The sequence below is a fragment of the Hylobates moloch genome, unplaced genomic scaffold, assembly GCF_009828535.3.
Source record: "Hylobates moloch isolate HMO894 unplaced genomic scaffold, HMol_V3 SCAFFOLD_11, whole genome shotgun sequence".
Taxonomy (NCBI): domain Eukaryota; kingdom Metazoa; phylum Chordata; class Mammalia; order Primates; family Hylobatidae; genus Hylobates; species Hylobates moloch.
In genome coordinates this window covers 21,991,342-22,005,532 of record NW_026652286.1, presented here as the reverse complement: position 1 = coordinate 22,005,532, position 14,191 = coordinate 21,991,342, and the positions used below count along the sequence as shown (strand labels likewise).

The window sequence follows — 14,191 nt, the reverse complement described above, 5'->3', positions numbered from 1 at the left end:
TACTTCGGTGATCATAGGTTCTTCAGTTTTCCTCCTTCTCATTCTAATGGTTCTATGCCTCTACATTTTGGATGTTCCTGAGACACAGAACTTCGTAACTCTCTTTCAGGATCCCTGAATTTAAAGCCCTAAATACAGAGTACTAGCCCTGTGCCAGGCCTGAGCTAAGTTGCTTGGGTTATAAAAATGTATCAGACACCACCACTGCTCTCAGAAGCCTGACATCTGGTTATCTATCTCGTTGTTTCGAGCATATCACTTACTTTAGACTCTGTACCAATTCTGGCATGAGTCCGTGGCCTGATTTAACCCAAGGTACAGGCTTAGATCATATTTGCTTTATCAGTTCATTCAAGCTTTTAATGAATTATTGCCAGGATTTTGAGGGAGGGAACTCTAGACACACAGATTGCATCCTCTCATGTTATTCAAATAAAATATTAATATACTTGTAATAAAATGTAGGTTGATTTAATCTGCCACTTATTTTAACGTTAATTTTGGACTTTATACTAAGAGTATTTATTCTTCTTAGAAATAATTATTATAGGACCAGAGAAGTAGAATTCAATGAGAAAAGATTGGGGGATCTTTGTCATATCAGGTTTGAAATTTTAGAACTACATACTCTGCTTTCCATGTATGGACAATTTTCATCTTACAGAAGGGGTATAGCATTCAACTTTCATTTATTTTGAAGGTTGTTCTCAGCCTCTCTCTATCCTCACTTTCAGCATTATAAGACCCTCCAAGTAATAAAAAGTGAAATGACAGGATCATAAATTCTGAGATGTAGAAAGTCTTTTAAAGGTCGTATTGCCCTACATATTATGGAAGGGGTGAATAACTCCTATACCATATAAATTCAACAGTCGACTGAGTATTGGCAAAGAATTTGTGATCAGGTTTTACTCATAACTTGTGCTAGAAGTGAGGCCTTGACAAATCACTTCTCTAAAGTACTGTTAAATTATTCTAAAGTGTGGTTCTTATCCCTATGTTGCCCATATACCACAATTACTATGACAATTAACCTTGTTGTAAAATTTCTGGATAATGCAATCTAACATAAAAATTGAACAAACCGACTACGTAATTTGTAGTTAGTTATTTCAGCTATAAAAGGGTAGCACTCCCTCAATCTTAAAAATAATTAAAAAAAAGGTTTCTTAAGAGTCTAATTGCAAGATCTATATGTAATTGGGCAAACAATAATTTAGTTTTTGTTTCTATAGATGTATGTATTCTGGACATTTCATATAAATGGATCATACAATATGTGGTCTTTGGGACTGGCTTATTTCACTTAACATCTTGTTTTCATGACTTAGCTTGGTTTAGCATGTGTCAGTACTTCATTTCTTTTTATTGTCAAATAATATTACCATATTATATTTATTAATATATTAGCTGATGAGCATTTGGGGTTGTTTCTACTTTCTGGCTCTTATGAATAATGCTGCTATGAATATCCAGGTATATAGCTTGCATGAGCCTATGTTTTCACTTATCTTGCATGTATACTTATGAGTGTTTTCATCTATCTTGGGCATACATCTAGGCATTGCTGGGACGTATAATCTACGTTTAATATTTGAAGACTTGCCAGACTGCTTCCTAAAACACCTGCACCATTTCACATTCTCACCCGCAAAGTACGAAAAGCTTCCAATTTCTCTATATCCTCACCAACAATCAGTTTTTTATTTTAAATGCTAAAGTTACAAAGAAAAGTTTTAGAATGAATTAATGCTGTGATTTTAATCACAAAGATTAATTTTGCAATAAAAATCCCTGGTAATTCTGATTATATGTGTGTGTTTGTATTTCAACTGAGAATTGAAGGTTGAGAACTTGGATTGAGACTATATTTGAAAGGTAAATTTCTTTCCGTGGGGATTATGAAGCCAAAGAATATAAAAGTTTTAATTTTAGATATATAACAGTATTTTTTCCAATGTATTGTCTCAATTTGTAGTTCAACTAAGCCTTCCCAGACCCTTTTCTTTCCTCAGTAACACGAAAGAATACTTGTAAAAGTTGTAGCTGGCTTTACTACTTAATTAGAGGTTCACCATTTAATAGAGTGGCACACATTGAACAAGAAAGTGTTTATACTTTAAAAAAAAATCAGAAAGTTAAAATTGTCAAATAGAATAAAGGCTTTTATTAAATTTAATAGGGGAAGAAGATAAATTTTATTTCTCTTCTGTTGTAGATTCAAAGATTAATCAGTGAAGAGAAATTTACTATCTGCTTTTATTTCTGCACTCTGTTAGCTATCTCCAACTGCCACATTGCTCCAAGAATACTTTACGTGGATTGAATAGCCATGCTGAGACATTTGTGTTTCCATAATGTAAGTGGATTTAAGGGTTATGCAATTATCCAAGAAACAGAGGAACAGTGACGGTAAATATAAAAATGCACACCTGGGGAGTAAGAATAACCCAGTGTGGGCCTCCCTCTAATGTCTCTGGTTGTGGAACCTCAGCAAGTCTCTTCTCCTTCCATGTACTCAGTTTTTTCAGCTTTGATGAGAGAGGATAAGTCTGCATAAATTCTTCCTGTTATTACTATGAATCTCACGCTGAGGAAAAGATTTTAGATACTATTAGACCTCTCAGCCATAAAGATCTGACTTGAGAATTCACCCTAGCTTTATTGTCACCAACTTCCAACATCAACATCTTTTAAATACAAATGAAATGGAGGAAAACACTGCATTTGACAGCATCGTTTTTCCTCCTAGGACTAGCTCCTTTACAAGATTTCCACTACAAAGCAGATTTTAATCCTGCCAATCCCTCAAGTGGCATTTTCTCCATATTTTATATGTTGGGGAAACAAACCAGCACTTTAATAGCCATAGCACTGAAGATGATGGAGTTATGATTCAAACTCGTGGCTGACTTTGGTCCCTTGTAAAATTTTAGTGTATAGCAGGACAATTAAAATCCCATACCGCCAGTCTGCATTCTGCCTCAAAAATCAATCCAAACATTTCAGAACTTGCATTTATTCATGTTAAGACTCTATCTTCCCCAGATATAAAAATGTATCCAAGTTGATTATTTGACAGATTTAGGGACAGAATACTTATATCTAGCCACATTAGATGGATAGCAAAATTAGCTGAGACATTTCTATTCCATGTTGCTAAGGAGAGTGAGTCAGCCTCAGTGGAGGAATCAGATTGTGAGGGATGTGTTTTCTCAGAGCAGGAAATGAAAACTTACGGAAGATTTTCCACTCATTCAGAGTATTCCTTCAACTCTTACCTTCTGCTTTGTATTACAAGTGAGAAATAAGTATGTTTAATTATTACAAAATAATGTTATAATGTGGGCTAGTTAACTTGTGGTAGTTTCTAACTCTGGTACCTTATTTATATTTCTAAGTATTGCAACTAGAGGGAAAATGGGATAAGGTAAATGAAGGGTCTATAATTTATTTAACAAATCAAAATCTCTTTCAATCCATCTTTTGCCAAAATCTTTCTCTCTCTCTCTCTTTTATGCCTCACCATTGTTTGGTAATGTCTGGATTATCTTTTCCTGGAAACACTGCAATCAATTACATTTTAAATCCACTGTCTATGTTATTTGCAATACATACTCTGGAGAATTATAGTCTGTCTTAAAACGGGTATTGATGGGAAATGAACCTGCTTTGTTCTTTGCCTTTGCCTTTTAAATTCTAGTTTTTAAACTTTATCCTTTCAATTCTATTCTGCCTTTTAAATATTTTAAGCCTTGTCAATAAAGCAGCTTTATGAAAAGAGTTTCTGGAATCATGGGAACATGGAAAGTGCTTTGGGAGTTTTTATTCCACCATTCCCAGAGATCTTTTACATATCTGACATTGTGTTATTATGTGTCATTAACTCAAATGGATGTAACAGTGTTGCAAATAGAAATACTAGGTGAACTCTTTTGGTTTTTTTTTTAATTCTTACAAGCAGGTCATGATTAACAAATTTAGAGAAAATGACAAAATGTAACCTCCCACATTTGTTGCTAAAATATGAAAAATTACATGCATGCAAAATGATCAGTTGACATAAGAAAGGCAGGTAGTAAATATACAAAAGTGAAAATACTCACCTTTGTTAAGTGACAATAATGTGTGTAAATGTATATTTGAGATCAAATTATGCATATAAAGGTATATCAAGGAGCTGGTTTTTACACTAACACATTATTAAAAATTACAATTGTTGAAGCCATTGGTACCAAAACACAGTAAAATTGGAGCATGCCTATACTTTTTGCGTTGTAAGGTGGTATAGGCTTTTTGAAAAAACAACAAGGCAATATGTACCAATATTTCTAATTACTTCAAAATTTGTCACCAAGGGATTTATCCAACAATTACAGCAAAACAGAAGCAGAAAACTTTATGTGCAGAAATGTTCACTAGTATATAATTTAAAATCATGAAAAATTGAATTACATAACACTGAACTTTATGCATTAATACAAACGTCACTACACATCTGTTAAATTATAGATACTATAAATATTTTTAAAATCCTGAAGAAAAGCCTTTTATAATGCTATGCAAAATCATAAATTTATGTTTGTATAATAGTTGCAATTTTATGTTTTTGTGTGCATATGCGTATTTTTACGTCTTATTTTTCTTTTCAGAAGAATGAGAATATTACCTCCTTCATAATCCTTTTCAAGGATTAAATGTGACAATGCAAATAAAGTGCTCAGTTCAGTGTCCATCTCCTAGTAATCCTTCTATAGATGCAGTCTATTATTTCTATTTGTTGTAAACTGACATGAGCCAATTTGAACTTCACCACCATGTGTTATTTTTGGAGATGGGGCAGACAGCCTCTAAAATGGTTTTCAGTGACCTCACCTTTTGATATCCATGTCCTTGTGTAATCTTCTTCTCCTGAGTGTGGGTTGTGCCCAGTGACTCATTTATAACAAATAAAATTCTATTAACAGTGATGAAATATCTCTTTTGAGATTATGTTAAAAAGGACTATGATTTTCTCTTGCTTGTCCTTTCCTGTTCTTTCTCATTCTCTTCCTCTCACTTTCACGGATCTAGATATGTCACTGTGAGATTCCCTATGCAGAGGCCCATGTGGCAAGAAACTGATGTGTCCTTCCAACAACCAGGCCTGAGACCTCACAAGACCCAACTGGGTAAGCCTGGAAGTGGATCCTCCACTCATCAAGCCTTGAGATGATTTCAGTCAACACCTTGATTGTAAACTTGGGAGACATTGTGATTCAAATTCAGATTTCACACCTGAATTCTTAAACTATATAAACAATGAGATAAAAAAAAAAAAAAAAAAACTTGTATTAAGCTACGGAGCTTTGGAGTAATTTTCTAGGAAGCAATAGATAGCTAATAGATTTCACTGGTTTTATAGAGTTATGGTTTGAGGATTCTTAGACACTATCCCCATGTAAGGTAACATGTTTAAATGGAATAAAGTTTCAACTTAGATCTTGCCTAAAAACTTTCAATAGCAAGAAGAACCAAACACACATACACATACACACACACATATGCACTCATACACAATAACTATATGGCCTTGTTGTTTAAATTTGATGAAATTTTAGATCTTAAACTCATGAGAACTCCACCAAAAACTTTGTGTGAAAGTAGTCTTGAGGCAGATGCAACAATTTATAACAGCCATCTCAGCTAATTTTATGGTCAAATTAGGTAATATCAATTCTCCAGTGCATTGCTGTGCATAGAACATCCTGAGTTGATCCAAATATATTAAGGTATATCTTGTCTATCCAACACTGTAGCCACTAGGTACCTGTGGCCTTTCAGTAACTGAAATGTAGCTAGTGTGATAGATATTAAATTTTATGTAGTTAATCTTAGTGAATTGACATTTAAATTGCTTCATGTGGCTAGCTTCTATCAAATTGGACTGCACAGCTCTAGTAGGTGGTGGGACAAAAGAACCACATTTGAGTTCTAGACTAAGAGCACCAATGGGGAAATTGGCTGCTAAAACTAACTAGATTTTTACATTATTAATAATGTCAGAGTACAGAGTACATTTCTAACAAATCCACAAATGTTAATATCATTTATTTCATCAATGAAAAAATACTTATTGTAATTAGCAAAGTCTAGTGAAAATTATATCACCATATTAAAACACTTGTAGAACAATATCCCTGGAGAGTATATTGTAAAGGTTCCAAAATTAACTTCCCTAGATAGAGAAAAGAACTAACACATACAGGCATTGTACACTACTTATACTGAAGTTGCTTAAAGCATGTTGCAGATAATACAATGAGCATAATTAGTATAATTATTTACAATTTTATTTCATGTAGAAGTAGAGAATTGATAATTACACAACAAAACCCTGGGCATTTGCAGTGAGAAGCATGGGAGACCTAATTTAATAATACATGAAATAATAGTGGCAATAACTTCTTCAGAGAATAAAATCATTTTATAGAGATAATTCTGTTTAGATATGATCCTCCTGCTAAAAGACAGCCTCTATTATCTCTCCAAGCTGCTGAGCCACAGAGGAGGTGGTCCAGATAGCTGTGACAGGCATTCTTAAAGAAGAGCAGACTCTCCTCATCTTATGATTTATCGAATGTGCACAGCAGCTAGTAAGGACCACACTAGACAAGTCAATACACCCAGTGAAGATCCTGATTGATCTTCTATAAGCTGAGAGACAGATTTCTTTTAATTAATGCAGATGCTGCAGTGCCATTTCAATGTAAAATGATGTGAGAATTTGAAGATTAATGGGTGACATAAAATTGTGATGAATTAGAAAAACAATAAAAGATGCTGGTAACATCAGGTCTGTGCTATTTTCCTTTGTGATATCTGTGCAATGGTCTTAGTTTTACCTAGAGGGGAAGCACTAGATATTAATATGAAAACTTACTAAACTTTATGTTTAAAATATGAGATCCTTCTCTATACTTACACATGCACACACGTAGGCACACATGCTTACCTTACGATTATTGCATATGTATACATGCATATATATAACATTATATGCACACATATGTTTATATACGTATATAGCATCATTACATATGGTTTGATAATATATATTTGCATGTATTCTAATTTTATATGGGGGCTTAAGTTCTCATTTCAGTGGCTTCATTTTACATTGGTCTTAATTATCTCTTCTGGTATTGGTAAATATATATTTAATCTGCTGCCTACAAAAGGCAGCAACATTATACATATTTGTCTGGGTTTCCTCATCTGTAAGTTAAGTGTAATAATGCCTACTTCATAAGGTTATTATTATGATTATATATAATCCAATTATATATATAATAAATAATAATCCTATTATATATAATTATATATATATATATTAGGATTATATATATAAATTGTTTGGCACAAAACAGTTGCTTTGTGAGGAATAGCCGTATCATCATTTATTTCATTAAAGTAAAAAACATATAACATGTGCAATAAACACATTGAATTTCCACTATGAATACCTTGTGTTAAAAATACACATTAGTTTATTGTTTATCATAACTGTGATGTCCAATTATAATTTATTAACAATCTCAACTTATTTTAATGATAGACTACTGAGAAATGTCATGTTATAATTTATTAAAGATGATCACCTTCAACTCTTACTAGTAAAATTTTAAATAATGACTTGAACATCTTACTTAACCTAAATTTATTTTATTAGGAGGTAGTTAAGTAGAAATATTCAACATTCATATAAAAAGGAAATTATTCACGTACAGACAAATGACTTTTTCCTGGTGTTACACTAAGGAATATGGGTACATTTAAAATAATTTTCAGCATTTTCTTGGGACAGATCTCCCAGACGGAGCAGGCAGACCACCATTTCTGCTGCCCCACAGCCCTCAAAGTTGTTACTCCCCGGCTCTGGAGGGTGCTCAGTGACTAAAGACTGGTGCAGACCCCCAGCACAGTGTAGCCACCCCATGAAAAAGTGGTCAGACTATTTCCCATGTGGGTTCACTTCTTACTGGGTGGGTCATCCTGGCCTGAGACTCCAGCACAACTACCCTGCCCCTGCCTGAACACCTCAGTCAGAGGCAGCTCTAAATTTCTGTTAGAAGGAACTTCAGAGACAAACCCCAGTCCCTCTGCCTTTGCAACTGCAGGGCTACTTCCCTGACCAGCCTCAGGCTGGGGAAGGAACAAAAGGCCTGGTCATTACTCTAGCACCTCCAGCACACAGCAGCCATTATACAAAAAGAAGCCCATTCTCCCTTCCCTGGGAGCTCCTATATCACACTCATCACCAGGCAGGGCCCCCAAGATCAAGACAGCACAAGAGCCACCCCACCCCAAGCTGAGCATACCCACAGGTAGTGGCTCTGTGTTTCCCTTGGGAGGGGCTTCCAGAGGCAACTGACAGGCCCTCTAATACTGCAATGGCAGGGGTTTTGCCCTTGTAGCCTTTGGTCTGATGAAGAAACAAAGAACCTGAGGGCTTCATTTGTGCCTCCAGCACATCACAGCCACCATAGGGAGAGGAGCCTAGTGTCTCCTCCCTGGGAGCACTCAACACCCCACCTCTCATCCCACTGTCTTCAACAGGTAGAGCCCTCAGCTAAAACCAGGAGCTCAGTCATCCAGCCCCTGGCTGAACATTCCTAGTAACACTGATTTCACGTTTCTCTGAGGTGGAGCTCCCAGAGACAACTGAAAATACCTCTATCCACTGCCACTGGATAGTACAGTAGTACTATCCTTGCTGTCCTCAGACTGGAGAAGGAGTAAAGCCCCTTGAGGGATTTAACTACACCTCCAGCAAGCTTCAGTTCCCCTAAGAAGGAGAGGCCAGTCTGTCTCCCTGATGACCTCCCTACTTGACCTCCCTGACCTCCCTACTTAGGGGCAAGACCCCCTAACTTGGGCCCACAGCACAACTGCCCCACCCCAGGCTGATCACACTGATCGATAGTGGTTCTGCATCTCTTTTAGGGAACCCTCATGAGACAAGTGAAAAAATCTCTCTCACAACCATCATCAAGATCCCATTCCCTGCTGCCTCCACGCTGGGGAGAGAACATAAAGCTTGAGCTCGCCCCAGACCAGTGGTATACAGCTCAGGAGAGCCAAGGTGAGATCTGCAACCAACACTCAAGTGAAAGAGGAGCACACACTTTCAGACCACTGAGGGGGTGCATGACTGCAATCGTGAGCAAATACAGGTGAGCCATGTGGCTGAAGAAGAGTCTACCTACTGGCCATTATATTTAAGCACCATCTACTGCATCACCATGTAACATCAACAGTAAAAGTACTTTGTTAATATACCCCCTGGGGAACTAAGGACAATAATTTAACTACAAATAAAGACCCTACTCAAAGCCTTAGCCCTCTGAAAATATCCAGAAAAAGAAGTCTACTGACTGTACTCAAATTACACTGCAGTTAAAGGAACATCAACCCACACAGATAAGAAAGAAACAACATGAGAACTCTGGCAACTCAAAAAAGCCACAGTGTCTTTTTTCCTCCAAATGACTACATTAATTCCCCAGTAAGGGATCTTAACTTGGCTGAAATGGCTAATATTACAGAAATAGATTTCAGAATATGGACAGGAAGGAAGATCACTGAGATTCAGGAGAAAGTCAAAACCGAATCCAAGAAATATGAAGATTACAATAAAATGATACAGGAGCTGATACACAAAATGGTCATTATAAGAAGAACGAAACTGACCTGATAGAGCTGAAAAATGCACTATAAATGTTTCATAACGCAATTGCAAGTATTAACAGCATAATAGACCAAGCTGAAAGAATATCAGAGCTTAAGGACTGGTTCTTTGAACTAACTCATTCAATCAAAAGTAAAGAAAAAAGAATAAAAGATGAATAAACAAGACCTCTGAGAAATATAGGATTATGTAAAGAAACCAAATCTATGACTCACTGGCATCCCTGAAAGAGCTAGGGAAAAAGCAATCAACTTGGAAAACATATTTCAGGTTATCACCCACAAAATCTTCCTCAACCTCACTAGAGAGGACAAAATTCAAATCCAGGAAATTCAGAGAACTCATACAAGATACTATAAAAGACCATCCCCAAGACACATCATCATCAGATTCCCCAAGGTCAAAATGGAAGAAAAAAATGCTAAAGGAAACTAGAAAGAAAGGACAGGTCACCTACAAAGAGGACCCCATCAGGCTAACAGCAGACCTTTCAGCAGAAACTCTACAAGCCAGAGGAGAGGGGGGCCTATATTCAGCATTCTGAGAGGAAGAAATTCCAACCAAGAATTTTGTATCCAGCCAAACTAAGCTTTGTAAGTGAATGAGAAACAGAATCCGTTTTAGAGAAGCAAGTGCTGAGGGAATTTTTTACCACCATACTTGCCTAACAAGAGGTCCTAAAAGGAGCACTACATATGGAAAGAAAAGACTGTTACCAGCCACTACAAAAACACACTTAAGTACACAGACCACTGACACTACAAAGCAACCACACAAACAAGTTTGCACAAATACCAGCTAACAACACAATAACATGATGAAATCCACAATATAAATATTAACTTTGAATATAAATCGGCTAAACACCCCCATTTGAAAGGCACAGAGGGGCAAGCTTGATAAAGAAGCAAGATATAGTTAATGCTGTCTTCAAGCGGTCTATCTCACATGCAGTGACACCCATAGGATCACAATAAAGGGATAGAGAAAAATCTACCAAGCAAATGGAAAGTAGAAATTACCAGGGTTTGCTATTCTAATTTCAGACAAAACAGACTTTAAAGCAACATTTTTTAAAAAAGGAAATTACATAATGCTATAGGGTTCAATTCAACAAGAAGACCTAACTATCCTAAATACATATGCACTCAACACAAGAGCATTCAGATTCATAAAGCAAGTTCTTACAGACCTCTCAAGAGACTTAGATTTCCACACAATAATAGTAGGAAACTATAACACCCAAATGACCATATTAGACAGATTATCAAATTAACAGGGATTAACAAAGAAAATTAACAGAGATATTCAGAACTTGAATGTGATGCTTTACCAAATAGACCTACTAGACATCTACAGAGCTCTTTACCCCAAAACAACAGGATATACATTCTTCTCATCACAACATGCCACATACAGTAAAATTGATCAGATAATCAGACATTTAAAAAACCCTTAGCAAATTCAGAAAAACTGAAATCATACCAACCACACTGTTAGACCGCAGCACAATAAAAATAGAAATCAATACTAAGAAGATATCTCGAAATCATATAACTACATGAAAATTAAACAATCTCCCACTAAATGACTTTTGTGTAAATAATGAAATTAAGGTAGAAACCAAGAAATACTATGAAACTAATGAGAACAAAAATTCAACATATATTTGGGACATAGCCCAGGCAGTGTCAAGAGGGAAGTTCATAGCACTAAGCACCAACACCAAAAAGTTATAACAATCTCAAATTAACAACCTAACATCACAACTAGAGGATCTAGATAAAAAAGAAAAAAAAATACCAGAAGAAATAACCAAAATCAGAGCAGAACTGAAGAAAAATGAGATGCAAGAAAACATACAAAAGAGTAATAATTTAGGAATTTCTCTATGAAAAAATTAGTAAGAGACAGCTACTAGACAAATAAAATATAAAAGGGAGAAGAGCCAAAAAAAAATAGTCAGAAATAACAAAGGGGACATTGCCACTGAATTATAGAAATAATAAAAAAAAAAAAAACTCAGAGACTACCATGAACACCTTTATGCACAAAAACTAGAAAAGCTAGAAGAAATGGATGAATCCTGAACACATACAACATCCCAAGATTGAACCAGGAAGAAATTGAATCCTTGAACAGACTAATAACGAGTTCTGAAATGGAATCAGTAATAAAAACCTACCACTACCAACAACAAAAAGCCAGACAGATTCACAGCTGAATTTTACTAGATGTATAAAGAAGAGCTGGTATCATTCCCACTGAAACTTTCCCAAACATTGAGGAGAAGGGTCTCATCCCTAACTCATTTTACGTGGCCAGCAACATTTTGGAACCAAAACCTGATAGAGACATAACAGCAACAACAAAAACCTTCAGGCCAATATCCTGGAAGAACATAGATGCAAAAATCTTCAATAAAATATTAGCAAACCCAATCCAGTATCACATCCAAAAGCTCACCCACCACAATTAAATAGGCTTTATTCCTAGAATGTAAGGTTGGAATATAAACAACATACACAAATCAATAAATGTGACTCATCACATGTATATTTCAATAGCTGCAGAAAAGGTTTTCAATAAAATTCAATATTAATAGGGACAAGAGGCAAACAAATTCTAGGCAGAAAAGGGTAGGTCCTTGGCAAAACCCCACCTTCAAGCCAAAAAGCCTGAAACCACAGCACAAAGTCAGAACTTACATCTCTGCTTTTCCACTAGAATCTTGCCTTTTCCTAAATCACCCATGGCCACACCTCACCCCATCTTGTGCCTATAAAAACCCCGCATTCGGCTGGTAGATGAGACTTAGTGCCATTTCAAAGCAGTTAATATTATAATATTAACCAGACAGTCAACCATTGTATAACATTTTGTGGAAACAATTTCTGCTATCTTCAATCTGAATTTAAGAAAATAAGGGCTACCAAGTTGTAGAAGGTTGAAATTTGTGATTAGTGCAACAGACAGTATGCTATAATTAGCAGTCACACAGACACATGTAAATATCCCTCTCCCTGAAACCAGTCTTCCAAGCATTGAATATTCATCATGCTTTCCCAAGCTACTCATATTATATTTTACAATAGCACTGCAGAAAATTTTATTGTAGAATGTATAGAACACATTAACAGAACATGCACCTAGGGGTAACTACCTGTCCTACAGACCAAGGTTACCAGTATATGCTGTGGTGCTAAGTACCACACATAATCTTGTAAAATCCAAAGGTTAGGGTATGGAAAAGCTAAAGTAATTCCTTGGTTGAATATAACATAGTTTTCTGTCTTTTTTTTGAAATAGAAATTTAACAACCTTTTTTCCACAAGAACATAATTTTTATTGGTCTTCTTAGAGTATTTACCAGTAATATAAGGAAACAATTTATAAGCTCCAATGTGTAAGTGTAGTGTCTTTCATGATTACTGCCATTAATTGAAGAAACAATAATCTTCCAGAAAAAGCTTACATGGTTAGTACTGTTTTACTTCCTTCTTCCCTTTCTCCTTTTCTTCCTTCCTTGTTGTTCTTTTGTCCCTGTTTTTCTTCCATGCACACATGCGCATGTGCACAAACACACACAATACACGGCAAATTGGAAGCTTTCATGTTTGTTTTATTGGGACTCTTATCAGGCTTTGAATTTAGCTCAGATTGGATGCATATCCTAGACCTGACAATCAGCTTTGTTACTGTGGTTATATTACATAGTTTTATAACAAATTACACAAATGAAGATGTTTTAGACAATGCTCATTTATTATCCCACATTGTCCATAGATCAGAAGTCTGGGTATAGTAGAGTTCTCTGCTCAAGGCCTCACAAAACTAAAATAAAGGTGTCAATCAGGGCTACTCATCTGAAATTCAGGTTTCCTTTTAAGCTCATGAGGTTTTTAGAAAAATTCATTTCCTTGAAGCTATGGAATTTATGGAGGCTGTTTCTGCAGGGCCAGCAAGGGAGAGTTACTCTGACCACCAGACTTTGTTTTAAAAGCTTACTTAGCTAGATAAGGGTAACTAGGTAATTTCATATTTGATTAGCTCTAATTAGAGACCTTAATTCCATTTGCAAAATTCGATTTTGCCATGTAACATAATCACAAAAGTGATACTCCCTCATACTCAGAGATCTCACTGACACTCAAAGAAAGGGTATGATATACAGATGTGGATCATTCAAAGTAATATATTTATTCTGCTTGACACCATGAGCAAACTACATAATATGTGTTTGCTTTTTAGACTCCTATCATACTCTGAAAAATTACTGAGAAGAGTGAAAGATTAAATACTATAATCAATATAAGCCACTCTATATTGCTGTAGTAGACATCTTTTGGATGTTTGCATATTCACTATGTCACCTTTTTTTCTGGGAAGCTCACCCTCTTTCCAACCTCCAGGTGAAAGACTCTAGAATTCCTAACCCTGCCCGAATGCTACAGTTGGTTG

The 14,191-nt window shown here is 35.8% G+C and overlaps 2 long non-coding RNA genes across 4 annotated transcripts in view; one reads left to right on the top strand and one right to left on the bottom strand.

Moving 5' to 3' along the window:
* The window catches only part of LOC131384614 (uncharacterized), a 29,927-nt gene extending 28,238 nt beyond the window's left edge, over nucleotides 1–1,689 (top strand). For all 3 annotated transcript variants that reach the window (XR_009215638.1, XR_009215637.1, XR_009215636.1), the window contains one exon: nucleotides 1,562–1,689. This is a non-coding gene — a long non-coding RNA (uncharacterized LOC131384614). The remainder of the gene's footprint in view (nucleotides 1–1,561) is intronic.
* The window catches only part of LOC131384615 (uncharacterized), a 179,222-nt gene that overhangs the window by 4,339 nt on the left and 160,692 nt on the right, over nucleotides 1–14,191 (bottom strand). The gene's annotated exons all lie outside the window — the stretch shown is intronic.